General features: G+C 36.7%; 1 protein-coding gene across 3 annotated transcripts in view; it reads left to right on the forward strand.

The window, feature by feature from the left end:
* CDKAL1 (CDKAL1 threonylcarbamoyladenosine tRNA methylthiotransferase) overlaps window positions 1–19,894 on the forward strand; it is a 415,738-nt gene that overhangs the window by 185,022 nt on the left and 210,822 nt on the right. The window lies entirely within an intron of this gene.

Below are 19,894 nucleotides of genomic sequence, written 5' to 3' on the forward strand. Positions count from 1 at the left end.
ATGCATTGAGTTTCACTTATGACTCTGAGTATTACAAATGTTTTAGTAAGAAGTCTCCAATGATTCAATGTATTTTTCAATCTATGCTTAGTTAGGAGTCCCTAATGAACCCGATATAGGTCAGTGATGAGCTGCTTGCTACTCCTATCAGTAGTATGAAAGGAAGAGTCCTTTTCCTAATCAAAGCCCATGTTGGCAAATTTGGTACAGAAAGTTCTCACTTAAGATTGTAAATATAATTTTCTTTTGCTTTTTTATTCCACGAATCTCATCTGTAATTGCAACAAAACTTCTCCTACTGCTTAGGTTTGTATAATTAGCGCTGTGGTTGCTGTGAATTGGATTGTGTGTTACGACAGACAGATGTGGTGTCTCAGATTTCTTGTTTCAGTAGGACAAGTTTTTAAAACCTGTATGCATCTTATGAAGTGAGCAGGAGCTGAAGTACGAGATGTATAAATGCACTTATTATTTTCGTGGAGAAGCAGTTCAGAAAATATGTTTCAGAAAGCTAGAAGTTTTCAGTTGTACAAGACAGGTGATGTTAAAATCAGTAAGTAGTCACTGTGCAGAAAAAAGGCTGCCATTTGATAGTTCTGGTAATTATTAAACAATAATTGCCAGATACAAGTAAATGCCTAGTGGTAGCAAGACATGTAGGTAGAAATTCTTTTTCTTCTTTTCCTTTCATCGTGGTGTGACTATGAAGAACTCTTGTATTATGAGAAGTCTAGGAATAGTGTTATTCTGATAGCACTATATAGCTTATAGTTGAAATGTTCTACAGAGACTTTGAAGAGAATATGGCAAAGACAAGATATGGGCAATACAGTCAGGATTATGGACTTACATAGGTTAACTATTTAAATTCTATTTAGATTCATTGTATGTATGGAAAGAAAAAAAAGCAGACCTGTCTGTCCTGTTATGTTTGTTTTTAAATGTCATGAAACTCACATTAAATTAACATAAAGGTGGATTTGCTTGACATAACAAGAAAACTTTGGAGTTTTGTCTTTGCAGACAATGGATGTGAAATTTTGGAAAGTATTTTGAATTTGAAATATTGTACAGTTGGACTGAAGATTGAGTAATTCAATTCATCTGTTGTACTGTGGCCTCTATTATAAAAATTCACTCTTTCATAGCAATTTGATTTCTTATGGAAAAACTTGCCCTTAAGCCATTGTTTTGAAATTTCTTGAAGAAATGCTATGACGTGTCTCACAGCAGGCATCTCCAGGGAGTTGTGTTCTTATTTGGACTTACACTAGTACCTTTGTTAGAGGACATAGGGAAAGAAACAAGTACTGAGTTGTAAAATGACAAGCTTTGCCTCCAGCTTTCACATACTTAGACATGAAATAGTCAGACACTTAGTTTGCGGTGTATGGAGAATTTATTACTGCCAGCTTGCTGCAGCTGGGCTGCAGAAACTCTTCATGAGTCCAGTGAAAGATTTAAGCAATTCAAAGTCATTATTAAAGTGCTTGCTGAGTTACTGACCCAAATCTCTTCAGAAATCACGTCTGTTTTCTCAGAAGATGTGTTGCTGAAGATCTAGTGAAAAATACAGAGAGGTATAGAAGTGTGATGAAAAGATTTTCTACTTCATGTAAGAACTGAGGCGTCTTAGAAGAACAGCAGCAAAACAATACGTGATGATTTTGTATAACCGCATGATCAAGTCATGTAAGAAAGGGGAGATTGGTGTCATTTGCAGTGGTTTACATGTGTATGTTTTTCCAGTACACAATGGGATAGGCCCCACAGGTGGAATGCTTCTATTGTGGAGCACACTGAAAATTAGATTAGAAGTGCTGTATTTAAGGATGTGTTCTTACAGTTCCTTAAATCTCAGCACAAATAAGCTCTCTAAAATGCTTTATTCAGGCAATTGTACTTTGACAAGATTGCAGTTGACATATAGAAAAAGTATTTTTAGCAGCAGTATATGGCCAGGACAGACTTTAGTGTTGTGATCAGATACCCCCAATTTTATTTAAGTCACTTCTGTACTGCAGCCCCTGGGTAGGATGTCTGTACATATCAAATATTTCTATGCTGGATTACTGGGCTGCAAACCATTTTAAGTAGTTAGTGGAGCAGTCTAATAATAATAATAATATAATAATAATAATAACATAGTATAAAATAATATATCTGTGTGACAGCAGCTGAAAAGTGGTGTCTGACAGTCATTACTTTTTTATATTTGTCTCTAAGATGGCATCTGAAGATTTCTGAAACTCTTAGACTTTTTAGTCAAAATTTAGCACTGTGACTGACTTGAGCTGCTGTTTTTCTGAGAGTTTTTCTTACTTCGTATAGATAAGTAGATGTTTATTTCAGTGTCCAAACCTTGATCTTTTTGGTCTATATTACATTTTTAATGACAAAATTTAATACAATGCTGAGAGTGGTAACTAGATGACAACACTGTAATAATTTACATATGTGTTCAGATTATTTGTATAAGCATAAAATTGACTTAAATCAACTGATTAAAGAGATGGCTGAAATCATTGCTGAACAGATATCAGCCTATATCTTGCCTCTGAAATAAACAATTTTTCTGTTGTATTTTATTTTCATGGAATCATAGAATGGTTTGGACTGGAAGGGACCTTAAAGATCATCTTTTTCCAACCCCCGTGCCACGTGCAGGGAGACCTTCCACTAGACCAGGTTGCTCAAAGCCCCATCCAACCTGGCCTTGAACACTTCCAGGGATAGGGCATCCACAGCTTCTCTGGGCAGCCTGTTCCACTGCCTTACCACCTTCATAGTGGATATATTAAATTCAATTAATTAAATTCAATTAATATCTTCAACGTAATGTGCACAAAATCTAAGTGTGGTGCAGCTTTCTAGTACATGCTGCCTACTTTCATAATGCATTGGATCAGCTGTTAAGATGCACTGAAACTGTGTTTGTTTGCATGCTTCATATGGATTTATGTCTCCTGTCTGACCTTCCTGGCAGTTCTGAAGTTATGACTGACATCAACTTTAATAATTCACAAAATTTCTTTAACAAAATAATCTATCAAAAGTTGAAAGTGGGCTATTGAGGTTTTTGCTTTTTTAACTTTCATGGGGTTTTCTCACAAATTGCAACTTTTAGTAAGTAGTTGTAGCATTTTTTTTTACATGGACAGCCTTGTCAAATCACGTTATATAGCAGACTTCTGTAAGACAGCTAGTAAAAGACAAAGTATTGCAAAATGTAGTAAAGTGGTCTTTGAGTAGAGAACAAATGTCTACTGTAAGGATGTTTATGCAAAGAGGTTTTCTATAGCTGATAGTACAGCACTTTCTTTGTGTCATCTGTTTAGTAGTACGCTTTTTTCAAATTTTTCTGTATCATGTTCAATGCTTGTGTTTTAGGAAATTGCATTTGCAGTAATGAGAGAGCTCTTTCTTCCCTTCCAAAAGCTACTTTATGTACAACGATGTGTTTTTGCTTAGTATACGAAGTGGAAGGCTGAGGTAACTGCCGTTGCTGAACAGTGTTCCAAGGAGACACAGAAGTTAAACAAGCCTGTGCTTTGAATGTTGTGTGAAGTGATGTCCTGCTTTGACTTAATTGCAGGACTTTAAGTTGTTTGTTGTTTTTTTTTTAATGGCATTTTAGTGACCATAAAAAGATATAAAATGCTACCTGGTGATGTAAACTCTACATGTTGTGAGAGACTTCCTGGACAAAGATAGAACTTTATATTGCCAACAATATTTGCCGGTTCAGCAAACTAACTTAAAAGCATGTATAGTTCTATGGAATTAACTGTTGTTTCCTTCTAGTTTAGAATGAAAAACTTCTGCATTTACCAATACAAAATTAGGCTTCTTTAGCATTGCATGCCTGTTGCAGATGGCAGGGAGTATACTACTGTTGAAATATACACTGTATAATTACCACTATATTAGCTTATTTTATGGTAGCAACCAGGGAGCTCAAATGAAAGTCAAGTCCTGTTGGGAAGTATTGTTCTCATATCCTCAAGCTATGTGGAACAATTGTTTCTGGATGAATAATTGCAGTGGCAAAATATAATTTATTTTTATTCCATTATTTGCATGGTGGTTCACTGGCATGCTTGGTGTTGAATTCTGAATAACATTTCTGTTTAGGAAATCTTGGACAAAATGTAGCATTACAAAGCAGAGGCGCTATCTAAAAGAAGATTCTGAGTCTTGACTTTTGTTAGTCGTCTTTAGCAATTATCCCTAATCTTGTAGATTTTGAAGTGTAGAGAGTTTAAAAGAGATTAATGTTAAATATTTCTCTCTCTACAAGTATTACCGTAAACAGATGTTTATACATAATGATAAGGATTTATTTTATAGAATGTGACTTGTTTCCAGAGCTTTTCGGATCACTGTGAGCTTTGCTAAGGATCTCTGGTTTTAGTAGTTCTGATTAAGTGCTGTCAAGATATTCTGATTTATTAATTGGTAACTGTTTATCTTCCTGCACCACTACCAGGAAGTTCTCTGTATGTTTGGAGGGCAGCTGCCATTCATGAAAAGACAAATATAGTGTTGGCAATGTTTTTGGTTTCCCATCAGTTGGCAGGACTACCAAATGAGGATGCTTAGGATATGTCATCTCAGTAGTGGATTTGGTCTTTGAACATGCTGTGAGGAGCTGGGTGCCCAGTCACCCAGATGGAGAACTGGTCTGTGTACTCAGGGTCCCTCTGGGGGTGAAACTGAGACTATAGTAGAGTGGTTGTTGTACATGCAGGTCTCACCCAGGAGTGAATAAGCTGCCTTAGTTGTTTCAATGTGGCCTTTGGAAATGACTCTAAGCATGTCCCAGGAAAGCTTTATTAACTAATTTTAATTTTTTGCTCACTGATATTTTTGCACTCCTAGTAGTGTCAGTGTTCTGTCAAATAAGTATATGTATCTATTATACCTACACTGATGTTTTTCTTCTGTAGCCTGGCAGCATTATCAGAAGTCAAGCATTTTCTTGTGCTTCTTTGCTGTAAATTTTATTCAGTAATTTCTGCAATGGTCCTGAAAGAAAGGCAACTCTTCTTCCATACTAGCCACATGTTGAAGAGACTTTGCTGAGAAACCTATTGGATAACAAATGGAATACAAAGAAAAGTGCACTGGTGTTACCCATGGATATCTGGGAACTGAGTTTCTGTCATTCATATAAACTCACATCCTGACAACGTACAAACTGATACCTGGTGTTGATTTTATGTCTGTCAGTTCATTTCTGTTGGAGTTATGCATGCTATTGTAAAGATAGATTGGGATATGCTTTGTGTGGGAAAGAAAAACTCATCTTTATATGTATATGGTTGCATATCAAGCAAAACTCAAATATATCATCTTAATTGCAGATAACCAATTAGTGGAATTAGATGGACGTGTCTTTTGAAAGGTGTTTGGTTTGTTTATTTGTTTGTTTGCTTGAGTTTGAGGTTTGGTTTGTTGTTTTTTTTTTGGGGGGGGGGGTGTTTTGTTTTGGGTGTTTTTTGTGGGGATTTTTTTGTTGGTTTGGGTTTTTTTTGGGGGGGGGGTGTTGTTTCTGTGGGTTTGGTTTTGTTTTTTAATTGTCATTTGGAAATATTAGGAAATCTGCTTTATATAGAACTGAAATATTTTTGCTTGGCTGTTCTCAGAACAAAAGGGTTTGTTTCATTTTGGATTGAAATAAATATTTAGATCAGCTAGAATGTTTTGTTTGGTTTTCAGAGTGCCCCGTGACTTTCAAAATATAGGTCAACTCAGAAAGCAAATACAACATTTCTGAATGGGGTGATTTTTATTTTTTAAGAGGATGGTTTATTGTGGAAAATGTTTACACTGAAACATTTCACTTTTATTACGTGTGAAATACTTCAGCATTTTGAAATTCTGATAATTTTTTAAAATTTTCTTTCTGTTTGAAAGTTTGATGGTTTCAGTACAGAAATGGTGCTTGTTTCCCAAAATCTGTAAGTCGAACTTTGGCAAATGTCTGTTTCTGTTGAGCAAGAACAGCTTTAGAAAAGCAAAACTTTTAGTATTATTTACCAGTCATTGCCCAGGACAGCATAACAGACAGTTGTGTATAAAATTAAGAAAGTTAGGCTCAAGGCACTTTTTCTCTCTGTGTCCTCTATAGCAAAAAGGAAGCAAAGATAAAGGCAGGTTTTACCTGTAAATGTAGACCAAAAGCTTGAGAGTGAGAAAGCAAGTGCTAGTACGCTTTAATCACCTTCAAAAGGTGTTGCAAGAGCCAAATAAAAATTTCTTGTAAGGCGAATGTGATGAAGAAACATGAGGCTTTGGTGTGGCTTGGCTGTTTCTTGAGTTCTCCTATACTTAAGTCACACTATGTGTTACCCCATAAAAATGGCAGAGGGAAAAAACTCCATACCGAATATCCATCAGAAAATGAAATGTTGAAGGTGTAGCATATATTGGCTTCAATTTGCTCTTCAGGAGCATGAATGACCTTGTGAAAGTATGAAGTCCATCCCCATTAAAATTTGTTTTAAAGTGTCTTATGGAATACCTTTCTATAAGAACAGACGAATTCTCAAAATGCTGAATTTTTAAAGGTATATCTTGAACTCAACAACAAAAATTTGTAGAAAAAGTGTTCCATTTAGCATTGTATAATTTAGTGCTTTTGAATCTTCTTTACCAAAATGCTTTTGTTTCTGTATTTTCTATTTTATGGAGTCAAAATTTCCTTGATGCATCGATTATAACATATATAAGACAGGAATACCGCTTTCTAAGAAACACACTTCACCTTTAAAAACCGAACCAACCAAAGGCCGGGGGGGGGGAACAAAAAGTACACAAAAAACCTCAAACAACAACAAAACAAAAACAACAAACAAAACAAAACCCCAACCCCCATACTGTTTTCCAAATCCTTCCCAATCAAATTTTTTGGGAGAGCAGAATTTTCCATATCACAGATAATCTTGATTCATACCTAGCTTTGCTATGCATATTGTTTCCTTTTGTTGGTGGTGGTTGTTGTTGTTGTTTTATTTTGAGGGGAAGGTGGAGAATAGTGACAGTGTCTTTCTAAGGTAAACCTCTTTTGTCAGCCTTTAACTGACTTTTAGCAAGAATAGACTTTATTTTAATATTGTTCCTGTAGTATAATTTGAAGTTGCATTCCAGGGAGTTTGTCCTACTATATTTGAGACACTTTGATAAACAACTTCTCTGTGTTCTTCTGTGCTTTTTGGCTATAGTTAAAGAGCTAGATTTTTCTTGTTATTAAGTTTATTAAAGTTCTTGCTGTATTGTCTTGTGTGTCTTCTGAATGTTTTGAGTTTTTCTTGCTGACTTTGCTAATTCACAGAATACTTAGGCCAAGATAAATATTTTCGTAGAAGCCTGTTGTTTCTTAGCATTATATGACATAGCATAATGAATTAGGTTTTCCTGGCCCCATGTAACATTTTCCAATGATCCTGAAAGAAAAACGTTCTAATTACATTCCGTCAGTAGTGGTTAGAAGCAGTGCCTTCAGGTATGTAAAAACTGCTGTGTAATGTATTTAAACACACATAACCAACATTGTGCAGCAAAGAGATATTTAAAAGGATTAAAAGATGTGTTTTCAGTAGTAAATTACAAAATTGTTGGTATTTTCAAACTTCATTTGAGTAAAAAAATTTAAAAGTTTAGTGCTTCCCCTTGGCTCAGAAACAAATCCCCTATAGTTTTGTTGGTGTGTTTCTTTTATACGGTCAAGTTTACCAATATGTTAAATTTCTTTCTATTGTCTTCAACATGTCTTGTTGCATAAAAGGTTCCTTTGCATTATACTTAATTTTACTTGAGAAATGCAGTAGCAGTTAAATTAAATTATTGGTGTCTGCCTGTTTTCCTCACTGCTCTCTCCAGGTTCCTGAGGAGGGCAAGTGGAGATGGAGATGCTGAGCTCTTCTCCCTGGTACCCAGTGCCAGGGTGGGCGGCAATGGATCAAAGCTGTGCCCTCCAGGGGAGGTTTGGCCTTGACACGAGCAAATGTTTCTTGACTGAGAAAAGGGTGGTCAAGCCCTGGAATAGTTTTCCTGATGGGGTGGTCAATGTCCCATGCTGGTTGCTGTTGAAGAGGCCTTTGAACAACGCCCTTAAGACCATGCTTTAGCCTTCGGCCAGTCGTGAAGTGGTCAGGTAGCTGGACTTGATGATTGTTGTAGGTCCCTTCCAACTCAGCTCTTCAATTCTATTCTAGCTTGTTTGGCTTACTGCATTCTGAATTTACGCATGACAATCCCTGAGCAGAGATCCGCGCTTGCTCCTTCTATGTGGGAAAACATTCATCTAACTGCATAGCTATAGAAATTTTTAGGCAAGTTTGGGTCGAGATAAAGTCATATATATTCCATTGAATGACTGAGCTGAACAGTTTCTTCTGGTCTGATCAAAGGTGTTTCTCTTCCTGTCCCCTCCAGAATTTCTCAAAACTGCATTACGGAAGTGAGTTTTCTCTCCATTTCAGGCATATTTTAGCAATAATACACATTCCATTTATAAGTTTTTTTAAAGTTTCTCTTTTGTATTTTCTCATTACTCCTATAAAATGACAGTATATTTACAGTCCTGTTTGCTAAACAGTGAGTGAGTTTCTGGTTCTGTGTATTCCTGCACCTAGCTTTAATGAAGACATACTTTCCTCTGTTCGTATCGTTATGACCTTTGATTAGTATTAAAATATATCTCTGCACGGGTTTTTTTTGTGGTTTTTTTTTTTCATGTTTTTACTTGGTCTTTAGCAGTTAGAGTTGAAGTCTTCTTCTGAGATGGCCAGATGTGACCTGACTTTGATATAAAAGCCATGGAGCCATTCTTGTGCATTTGTAGTGTCAGTCCACTGCTGCAGAAAGCTTCAAATCTATTGCATATGCTCTATAGGTGATAGACTCATGCAGAATAAATTCGGTGTTTTAAGATGTGTTGCCAAAGGCTGATGACTCTCCAGTGCACTTGCATTATGTTTGATGTTGTCATCACAATATTAAACATACTGATCATCTTTGTGCCTTGTGGCCACAAAGGATTCTGGGATTCACAACATGCCACTGTTTTTCACAGAAATGCTAAGAATGAGCAGAAGGGTCAGCTTTAGTTTAAAATATTGTTAATGGTTTCATTAAGAGTGTAGATCATGTCATATTCTAATTTTATAGTTGCAAAGAACTTTCAGCACTGTAATCTTGATTCAATTTCTTACAGCTATGGCAAACTAATTAATACTTCTGGTTAAAATTGTTTAACTACTTGCAAGAATTATCTTAGGGAAAAGCCATTTTTTGAGAGAAGCTTAGAAACAAGAAAAACTTTCCTTATTGAAAAGTTACAGAGGCCTTCATGCCTTGGTGTGGTAGATATGTTGTCTCAGGTCGCTTTATTTAAAAAAAAAAAAAAGTACTTGGGTCAAATAGGTGTTATGTAGGCTCAGTAGAATTTGGCTGTTCTATTATATAGGCATGCTCCATACCTTAGGCTGATTTCATGCTTGCTTTTGCTGTTGTTATTTTTTTCCCTTATTGCCAGGTATGCTGTGTTACTTGACACCAGAAATGAGGAAGGGGAACCTCTTTCTCTTTTGTTCCTTGTGTTAATGCCTTCTTCTTGCATTGATAGGTTTTAGTCCGGTCAATCTGTTTAATTGTCCACGTTGCAACCTTATACAACAAACAGGCCATAACAGTTAATTAGCTAAAAAAAATCTTGTCCATGCCACATTTAGGACACAAAAGAATGACACTAGATTTTGCAAGTATGCAGTATAACATGCAAAATTGTAAGAGGGCCCTTCACTTGCAAGGAAAAACACTTAGACACTGTTTACTGTTTGTAGAACTGGTGTTCTAATGTTGAAATACTGTGTACCTTTGAAAAAAAAAAGCAGTGGTCCTGAAGAGCTTATAACGTTGTGATGTCAACAATTGAAGAGAAATACAGTAGAATAACATGTGATTGCATTCAAGATAATAAGCGGTTGTTCACTGTGTTTACTACCAAGACATTGTCCAGGGTCTTGAATGGGATGACAGAAGAAAGGTTGTTATTTAGGAAAGACTGGAAGAAAACAGTAACAAGGGATGACCATTCATTTGGAGAGGAGCTATCCCCCTAAAGTTTGCAAAAATTTATGTTCCCCTCAAGATTTTCATCAGAAGTCGAAGACTGCATGTGCTGGCTTTTGTTTTTGAAAGTAGTAGTTGCTTCTCAATGGGGATTATTTTAGTAAGTTTGAATAGCTTGAAATTGATTCCTTGGATGCTTTGGAATGTTGTTCATGTCATGGTTGTCTGTTCCAAAATATAAAACCCATTAAGGCTGTAGTATGAAATGAAATGCATATTTGCTGAAAATCCAGACAATTGTTGGTTTAGGATGCTGTCTTCTCTGAAAACTGTTGTCAGAGGTACCTAAGCATTGTCCAGAGGATAACTTGCCAGATGCATTGACGCTATTGCCAACATTTCTTATAGCATGAGCAGATTACCTTTTTGTCTCCATCAAACTCAGTCTGTTAATGTTTGCTGTTTTATAAAGTGTTTCTGACTGACTAAGACTTCTACAGACAGCAAGACTCCACTAATCTCTTAGCTTTGGCACTTTAAAGAACCAGAGAAGTCTGCTTAACAAAGGTTCTGTTTATTTCTTTAACGGAAAAAAGCATGAGTTTTGGTCACATTTGCTCTGTATAGTACAGTCTTCTCATTCCTTTTTATTTTCCTACTCAAATATTTGCATTTGTGCTATTTAAATCCTTGAATGACAACAAAACTGTTTAATTTTGCATTTTTATGAAAAAGGTAATTTTTATTTTTGTTTAAAATAAAAGTTTATCAGAGCCAAAGCAGAGATGTCTGCAATTAAAAATACTACTTGATGATCAGCCTCAGGCTATAGTTTCAGTTGTACTTAAGGCAAACACTGCAACCAGAAGTAGCATTTCTTTGCCATATTCCCTTCCCCACCCCCCCCCCCCATTTTTTTGGTTGGTTGGTTGGCCTTTCCTCAGGCCACCTGCTTTCTTGCTGGGAGTGAGTTCTTGTATGAAGCCTGGGGAGCTGATCTGGGGTAAAGCTGAAAAGCTGAATGTCTGCTCTTCTCCCTACTTCTCTCCCTCCTGCCCCCCAGCCAAAACCAGCCACCTCCCCATTTTACCTTAGATTGGTTCTCCTGTCTGGTTTGCTTCAGGACCCCATAAACACTTGGGTTGGCACAATGTGGAGAAAACTGTATGTGTGATGCAGGGAATAAGCAACTGAAGGCCACAGAAGATGGGAAAGATTCTCTCACCATCAGTGTTGGCTTATGCTGCTTGAAAACTGTGAGAGAAGCTGGACTGAGAGAATGATCAGATCTTGGTTTCTGGGAAAGGGGGCAGAGTTGTGCACCTGTCCTCTTGTGAGTATTACATGCCTGCACACACCTTTGTGATTACAGATTGTGAAATCTGTCCTTCTACTTTCCATTAAATTCTGTTTTTTCAGCACATAATTTTATTATATTTTCAAATGAAATGTCCTGCACAATAGAGAGCTGGAAGGAGACTATTTCTGTGCTTTTAGAAAAGTCAAAGTGTGAAAGTAATAAGTGATATAATTTACACCTTCCAGGGTACTGACGACACAGAAGTACCACAATTCTGCAGTGGTACTAGACCTTCAGAGCAAAGGACTGGAGGGATGTCAGAAAAATTAGATGTAGCAATCTGCCCAGGCTCTTCTCACTGAGCTACTGTTTCCTACACAAGCTTATCTAGCTTGTGGGATAACAAGTGGCTCTACAAGATGTTAGCTGATACCATACGTGCTGGGGTGTCTTCTTTCATTTTCTGAGGGCATGAGATACCTGTTCCAGCTTAACAATTCCCTTCAACAACTTACTAGGAGATCCACAGATTGCCGTGAACCTTGTGTGCATTGTGACACTAGTGTCTTCTGGTGTTTTAGTGAAGAGACAAGAGAAAAGATGATCACTAAGGAGGGGGGAAGCAGAGTTCACCTCCAACCCTTCAAAACTCTGAAGTGAAGATTTTCAGACACTGCAGGAAGGGGAGAAGAGGGGGTTACAACACAGCAAGACTAGATTGGACCCCTCAAGGCAGAGGAAGGCAGGGCACAAGACTACTGTTCAGGGGTTATTTAATAATTTGATATTGCATATGTTAGAGTTACAGTGATATCATGACAGCAGTTAATAGTTGCTAATTGCTTGATGGGTCCGAGGAAGACTGGCATGATTCCTATTGTGATCTTAAAATGTTTCCTAAAGATAGAGTGGTCCCAGAAAGTGAATGGGACAGGAGTTTGGGAGCCTCCAGATTCTGGAATGGTAACGCTTTCAGAGTTCCCCGAACTGGTATCAAAACTTAGGTGTTCTTGAGGCAGATGCCTTCTCCTGACAAACAGCAGCTGGGCAGCCTGAAGATTTGCTTGGCATAGGAGATCTGGTGGGAGAAAGTCTTCATGTCAAACTGTCCTAAAATAGCATTTCTGGAATCCTTGTTCAAGTTTTTCAGCTATTAGGTTGTAGAAACAGCTGAGAGGTACCTACAGCCTGACGACAGGCCCAGGCTTGCGGATTCTGACAGTGGAACATTTCAAAGCTGATGGTCTCAAGAAGGCTTGGCTGCAGCAAACAAACTTACTGGTGGCTTTGGGCTTTGTATTTTACCTGAGCTATTCTAATAATTGATCAAAAATTATCTAAAACTTACTTTTTCATTGTGCTTGCTTAACATCACAAAAAATACTTATATTTGAAAAGCTGAAGTGATTTATGGATGTTGTAAAACAATGCCTGTTTTCTTCATCAGTTACTGAATTAGATGCCAATCCACTATGGAATAAAGCAATATGATCTTCTAAGCCTCTTAAAATTTTATGCTTTTCAAATATCAAATAATTTGTGCTTATCTGTACATTTTGTTCATCCTTCTTGAAACAGACTTCCTTAGAAATACAAGGTTTCTTCTTTCCACCTACAGTTGGACTCAATGATCTTAAAGGTCTTTTCCATGGTTTTATGGTATTTTCACTACAATATAATGCTAAATTGCTGCTAAATTCTAAAGGAAGAAAACTGCTGATCTCTAATTGTTAAAAAATAAAAGGCACTTTCAATTCCTGCTTGGTGCCTGTAAATGCTGTGGTAGTGGAATACTGGAAACAAAATTGAAGTTCAAGTGCAAGTCACAACATATTTGAAACGTAAGGGTATCAAGTCCACATGATCTGTGCAAAGGAAGTTCATGCAGCTCGTGTGTGCTGTAGCAAGACAGTAATGACCAGGTGGGTGTTGTTCTGGCAGAGACAGGAATATACACTCTAGCTGTGGTTGTCTTCTTGCTGTTTAATACTGTTAGTAATTTTACCATTATAAACAGCACCTTCAAGATACTTTTGAATCATGTTATTAAATGGTATATTGTAAGAATGTACATTCTTACAGGAAAGGTAATTACCATCCATAGCTGTGTCTTTTTAGAACAAAGGGTAAGCACTAAGGTTGCTGTTGCATTAAAAATCTCACAAATGCAAATGGATTGGTACTTACCATGGTTTTAATTGAACTCACCCTATTGCCAATACATTTCCCTTGTGGTTTTTTACTTTGAGCTCTTGCTTAGATTATAGATAGGAGGGTTTTTACTTCTTTTAAAGTGTTGTCAGCCAGTTCTGTGCCACTGTCACTTTTGTTGTCAATTGTAATGCCTCAAAAATGTAGTTCACTGTTTAGTAGACCTGCTGAGGAAAGGACTTAAAAGCTTGTAATATGTACTAGATGAAGATTCTTGACGCTTTTTAATAGAACATTTGGCTGGCCTAGGGCTTCCTCAGAAGAGGTATTCGATCTGAGGTTTGCTTTAAAATATTGTCTTTTTTAAAAGACCTGTTTATTTTATACCAGTGTAGTGTATGTTATATGCTTTCCACGCTTATTAAATGGAACAGCAGCAGAGGAAAACTGGATGACATTGCTTGTTTGTTAATTGTGTTTATAAATATGTTTCATAAGTATGCATTACTTGAAATGGATTGTAAAACATGAGGTTTAATAATGCCACAGCCAGTAGTTGAAGTCTTTACCAGACAGATTAATTTGGTTTTGTGTGTATTTAGCATTGAATTTAAAAACAGTTCAAATTAAAGCACAGTGTATCATTTTACTTTCAGGAAAAAAAATCACATCTTTAATTTTGTTTGAAAATAAATGTTTTGGTTGGTTTATGTGGCTTCTTAGCCACAGGGGCACTGGAGGTTTTTCACTGGTTTTTTTCGCTCCTTGTAAATATTTGTTCAGCTATGGGAACTTGTGTTTCTTTGTTGGTAATACTTGTTTTACTCCTGTATTTACTGCTGGTTTTGTAAAACCTGGACTAGAAGTATTTTCAAAGCATCCTAAGAGTATTATGATAGGCAGCCTTTCATATTGTGCAGCACTCAGCTACTTGGAGCTTTCCATTACGCCTGTGAAAATATCATGAGCAGCTCCTACTGTAGAACAGTTACAGTGACCAGAATCCTTACTGTTAATTTAACATATCAGATGCACTGTGTTGCACCAGCCACCTGCCAAGTACAGGATAGGTCATCGTTATTATGTCCAGAAGTAATTTATCAGAATACAGCAATGATCCGATTTATCATTTGGTAAGTAGTCTCCTCCTGGATAGTCTGGCCTTCTGGGGGAACAAGTGTTAGTTATCCTCTGCCACTGAAACATCCAACTCACAAGGCTACTAAAGGTGGTGTGTTCTGCTAAACTTTCTGTCTTTGCTGCGGGGATATGAAGGAGAGTACTTTTTCTTGGAGAATAAGAATTAATAGAACTGGAATCTCTCAGCATGAAGTTTACATGCTACTTTGCTGTGTTTCTTCTCTTTGTGGGCTAAATAAGTCATGTCATGCATGCCCCACTGCCCCTTCCAGTGCAAGCCGACTGGTGTGCCAGCTCCTTCTCAAAATGAGAAGTAATGTTAAATATCTCATCCCATACAAGGTTTCATGGCATTCAGTGAAACTAGCAGAGGTGAGGTTCAGAACAAAGTAGAATGTGGTTAAAGCTGAGGAACTCCCTAGCATGGGCCACAGAGAAAGTTTACATGTTTGTAAGAGATAGGACAGATGCATGGAAGAATAATCCATTTTCTTTAAAAAGGAACAAGTCTTACAGGGAGTGTTGCAATTTGCACAATACTCAGCAAATACTTTATGCTACCTGTATTTATGCTTTTCATTAAGCATCCTTTGGGAGAGCACAGCAGGCTTAACTGACTACTGGTCTTACTTATGGCTTTTTTTTAAGCTATATTTCAGCAAATACCTAATTTCCCCCTCTTTTACTTTATCCAAAGTGTGCATCATCCTTTAGGTGTAGCTCTCTACCACCTTTTGCAGTGAGGGCTTATCTTCTGTGTTTAGGTCGTTTTTTGCATCCTGTTGTTATGTTGTACAATGCCATTGTGACTTCAAGTCCCTATTACCTCCATAGCTAATGCTACTATAAGATTGAAACTTTTAAAATTAATTCAATAGGAAACTAAGAGCTCATGTGATCAAGTCTGAGCTAATGTTCTTCCAAAGTCCTTTAAAAGTGCTAAAAGATTAAATCAAAAGGTGCCGTTTACAGAAGCAAGAGACTTCAACAACAAAGAGCTCAACTCACAGCATATGTCAAGTATAAACAATCTGTAAGTTATAAAAAGAAATTGTCTAATCTTTCATGTTGTATTCACTGAAGTCATAGTGAGAGGAAAACTCTGGGTGATGACAAGCCCAGTTGTGACAGAAAATGCTGAAAGAATACTAAATGTAACTTATGAAAAAAGAAATTTACATGCTTGGTCCTAGACATTTGGCTGACCTCTCTCATGGTTAGTTGTTGTCCCTGCTTTTTTCACCTTCCCTCGAGTATTTCCTACTATGGTAAGACAAAAGTTAATATAAGTTAAAGTATTTTTGGAGTCAGCTTTAGATATAATGCTACGGTGACTGTGATTGCTTGTGAAATAACAGTTTAGGACTAGGTAGAAGAAAACATTACTTGCATGCTGTCCTGGCGTTATTCATAGCATTTAATACAAAGTCAGACTGGTTGGTAAACACTTTATTTAAAAATAATCTATTATATAGCTTTTAACAGCCTTCCGAGAGAAGCTACTTATATTGTATGGACCAATTAATGACTTCTTTTTCTTTCATTCGACAAGGCACAGCTGCAGGTTTGGGGTTTTTTTGTCTTAAAACTCTCTCATGTGACCTAGTGTCTGATGTCAAAAAATTTAATCTTGTTATTAAAGTGCTACAGAAGTGATAATTCAGGTAAAATTGGCACCTGTATGTTTTAGAGAGTTCTGTAGCCTCTCTATTCCAAATCCAAAGCAAATAGATCTTAAAGTGCATGTTGCAAGACTTTTGTACAAGTTGCTAAGTTCAGGTGTTAGAGAGATGGCTTTTATACACAGTTTGGTTCTATGTGGAAATAGATTAGGAGTAATCATGTCAAATGATGCAGAAAAATTGTTTCTGAAGTATCGCCCCATGAAAATAAGAGCTGTGATTTGTACAGATATGCGGGACTCCTGATGTGCACACCAGGTTGTCTTGGTAGCTTAAATATATGCCTTTTTTTTATGATGTGCACATTGTGTTAAAATACTGAAATCTGAAATTCAAATATTGCATGTAAGCCACGTCTAAGAGCTGTCAATGAAGGTTTGTGAGACTCCAGTATGTTTGGGAAGATACCTCGTTTACCTGTGAAGACGAGTTGTTTCTGCTTTTGTTTAAGGTACTTGTATTTGTGACCTTTTCATGGTTTGTTTTCATGTATAGGCCCAATACCCCAAAGAAAAAAGAAAAATAACACTCTTGTTCCTAGTTTATTTGTAAACCAGGTCACATACCCTTGATTAGCTCTCAGCTGGAGCATAATTTAAATCCTGAGAGACTGAACTTAAACAGCGGGCTTTTTTCAGATCAGCCAAAAGATAGGGAGAGAAAAATAAAAGCTATTTCCAGTTCACAGGCAGTACAACAGTGCTGAATAAATCTGCAACTGTTAATGAATAGCTATTTCAAATATTTACAGGAGGCAAAAGAAAAGAAGATTGGCATCCAAGGCAGCTGTGCCCAGGGAGAGCTATTAAAAATAAACATGATAAATGATGTTCAAGTGCTTGTATAGCTGTCAAATATCAGAGGTACTCAAAATTGGAAAGTGTTTATACTCTATGGCCATGCTGCTAGGCATTCTGGACAGGGATTTTTTTTTCTCAGTATTTTTACAAAACTAACATTTAGCCAATCAAAAGGGGAGAGAGCATCTAATGTAAAATATTCAAGAACCATGAACTTTTTGCTGCATTAAAATACACAAAAGCTTATTTGCTTTGTAGGTGAAAATCAAATTGTTTTTATACATTCAGTTATTTCCACACTGGAACTAATTTCATTAGCCTCGATTCTTAATAAAAAATATGTGAGGAGAGTTTATGCTCATAAAAACAAATATGGATTTTGTTATGTCTCTTTCAGTGTGCTGTATTAGTAGATAATAGTGATAAAGGTTTATGATTGTTGCATTGATTTTGTACAACATTTGAAAAATTGTGTGTACATAGCAAACTATGAACTTCGTGTGCTTCTGTACACATAGATTTTTTTTTTTTCAGATTGTCTGGAATGTATTTTTACATCATTTTTCAGCTCTGAATTCAGTGTATATCAGTTGAATGCAAACTTCTTAGCAGAGATACTTTATTTTAGTATTTCACTGTCAAGTTAGTTTCTCAGAAGCTGTCCTACTGGTGAAACACCACCCCTCCCCCCCCCAAAAAAAAAAGGAAAAAAAGGGAAAGAAAAAAAAAACCCCACACACTCAAAAAACATTAAAAAGTCCCCCCCAAATTGTCCCTTAAATACCAGAGATATACTAAGTGCAAAGGATGTGAGAAAATTATCATTACTTATAGGTCGCTATTGTAAAAATTGTGTGTTTGTCATGCATGGATATTGCTTTCTTCCCTCTTCCAATTTTTTATTTTCTCTTTCAAAAATGACTTAGAAAAAATGATACTAAAATACTAATCCAGCTCGTCTTGGAAATAAGTTCAGCTCCTGTGTTTGAGGGCTAAGCAAATGTAAGGGGCATATATTCCCTGAAATGCTGCAGGAGACCCATGTGTTACAGTTACATGGATTATTGTCTTGTTTGTGCGTAAACTCCTGTCCTTCAGCACTGAAATTCACTGTGAAATGGACATGAGCTCAGCTGTCTGAAACTGTCATGGAGAACAGCCTAAATAATGACAGTTTTGTACTTGGTGTACTGAGCTTTTGAAGCAGTTCTTGAATTAAGGAACTTCTTATTGTTCTTGGGTATAGAAAGGAGAGATATTTGAACAGCATGTCCAGATAAAATTTACTCACATCATGGGAGTGATTTCTTTGGGCATGTCTGCTGCAGCATACCACCACTGTACCGCACACTGAAGGCAGCAAACAGCATCTAGGCTGGTCTGTCCCACCTGCAGCGGGCAAACCGCATCCCTCTAAGCTGACTTCAGTAAAATTACATGGAGCACTTTTACAAATATAATTATTGTTGTACTGCCCCAGATCTTCCACTAACTATGAACAGGGGAAGGATACTCTATTATTTTCTTGTTCCCCAGGACTGTTTCTTTTTCGTTCTTTGTTAATATGCTGTTACCTGCGTCTGCTCGTATTTTTCCCAGGCTGCCACAATAAGATAGAATAATAACGTTGCAGAAAACCCTTAGTATCCTGAGCAGAAGCAGAGAGGCTAAAAAAGCTACCATTAATTTTCTGTTGCTGCTCTTTCATAACTCTGTGAGGAGTGGTAGCTGCATGGACCTGAAGGTGCATGGAAATGAAACTTCAACTGCTCAGCTTCCACTGTTAGGTGGAAAGTTCTTGACAAACATAGAGATAGACATTCTCTTTAAGGTTTAATCAACCAGATATCAGTGTTTGCTTATCCATGAGAGTTTGAATAAGTAGGAGTAAGCAAATGGATTTTTTTAAAGCTTTGTTAGTGCACAGTATTAAGTTATTTTTTGAAGACAGATAAATAAAACGTAATCTGTATCTCATATATTAAGTACAGTGTTCAGTCCTTTAAATATTCCAAGCAGCAAAGTTGCCATAATAGAAGTAAAATTTTTACATTTCTAGTATTTGGTGGCAAAAAATAATAAAATAAAAGTTCTATGAGAATTTTAAAGTTGCTTTTATGCTTGGTTATTATAAACTGCAATATCCTTCACTGTAACTTAATTTTGAAAGTATCTGAGCATAGAGTAGAGATTGTAATGTTAAAATTATCCATGTCACAGAAATTTTACAGGTTAAAGGAATTTTATTTAGATGTGATAAACTTAGAGCTCTGAAGCTTATCTTTCTCGGCCACTTCCCCCCTTTGTAAAGAACTGCAACTCTTGCTTTACAAAGATTTGTACTCAATTCTTACATCTGTTTTAATGTATTCTTTGGTATTTAATTATTTTATGTTGCATATTGGGCTTGCATAGTCTCCTTAAGTTAATTGTTTCATTTCTCCAGCTGTTCCTAAATAGCCATTGTGCTGATCAAGCACTTGCTTCAGTATGTCCTTGATAAAATTAATGAAAGCATCTGTAGAAGCAGCGACAGCAGCTGCAGTGCCTTGTGGAAGCCAAGTTCTGCTTAACGTTCTGATAAAAGAAATAGTTTCGTACTTGTGCTGGAAGCTAATGCTGGCTGGCTTCTAGCATAAAAAGAGTTGCACCTGCCACGGCTAGACCAAGCACTGAGGCTCGCTGATTACATGTTCTTGTTAGTCTCATTGTTATTGGTAAAATGGGAGTGATGTCATCCTTAT

The sequence above is a fragment of the Streptopelia decaocto genome (assembly GCF_964273445.1).
Source record: "Streptopelia decaocto genome assembly, chromosome: 2".
NCBI classification, from domain to species: domain Eukaryota; kingdom Metazoa; phylum Chordata; class Aves; order Columbiformes; family Columbidae; genus Streptopelia; species Streptopelia decaocto.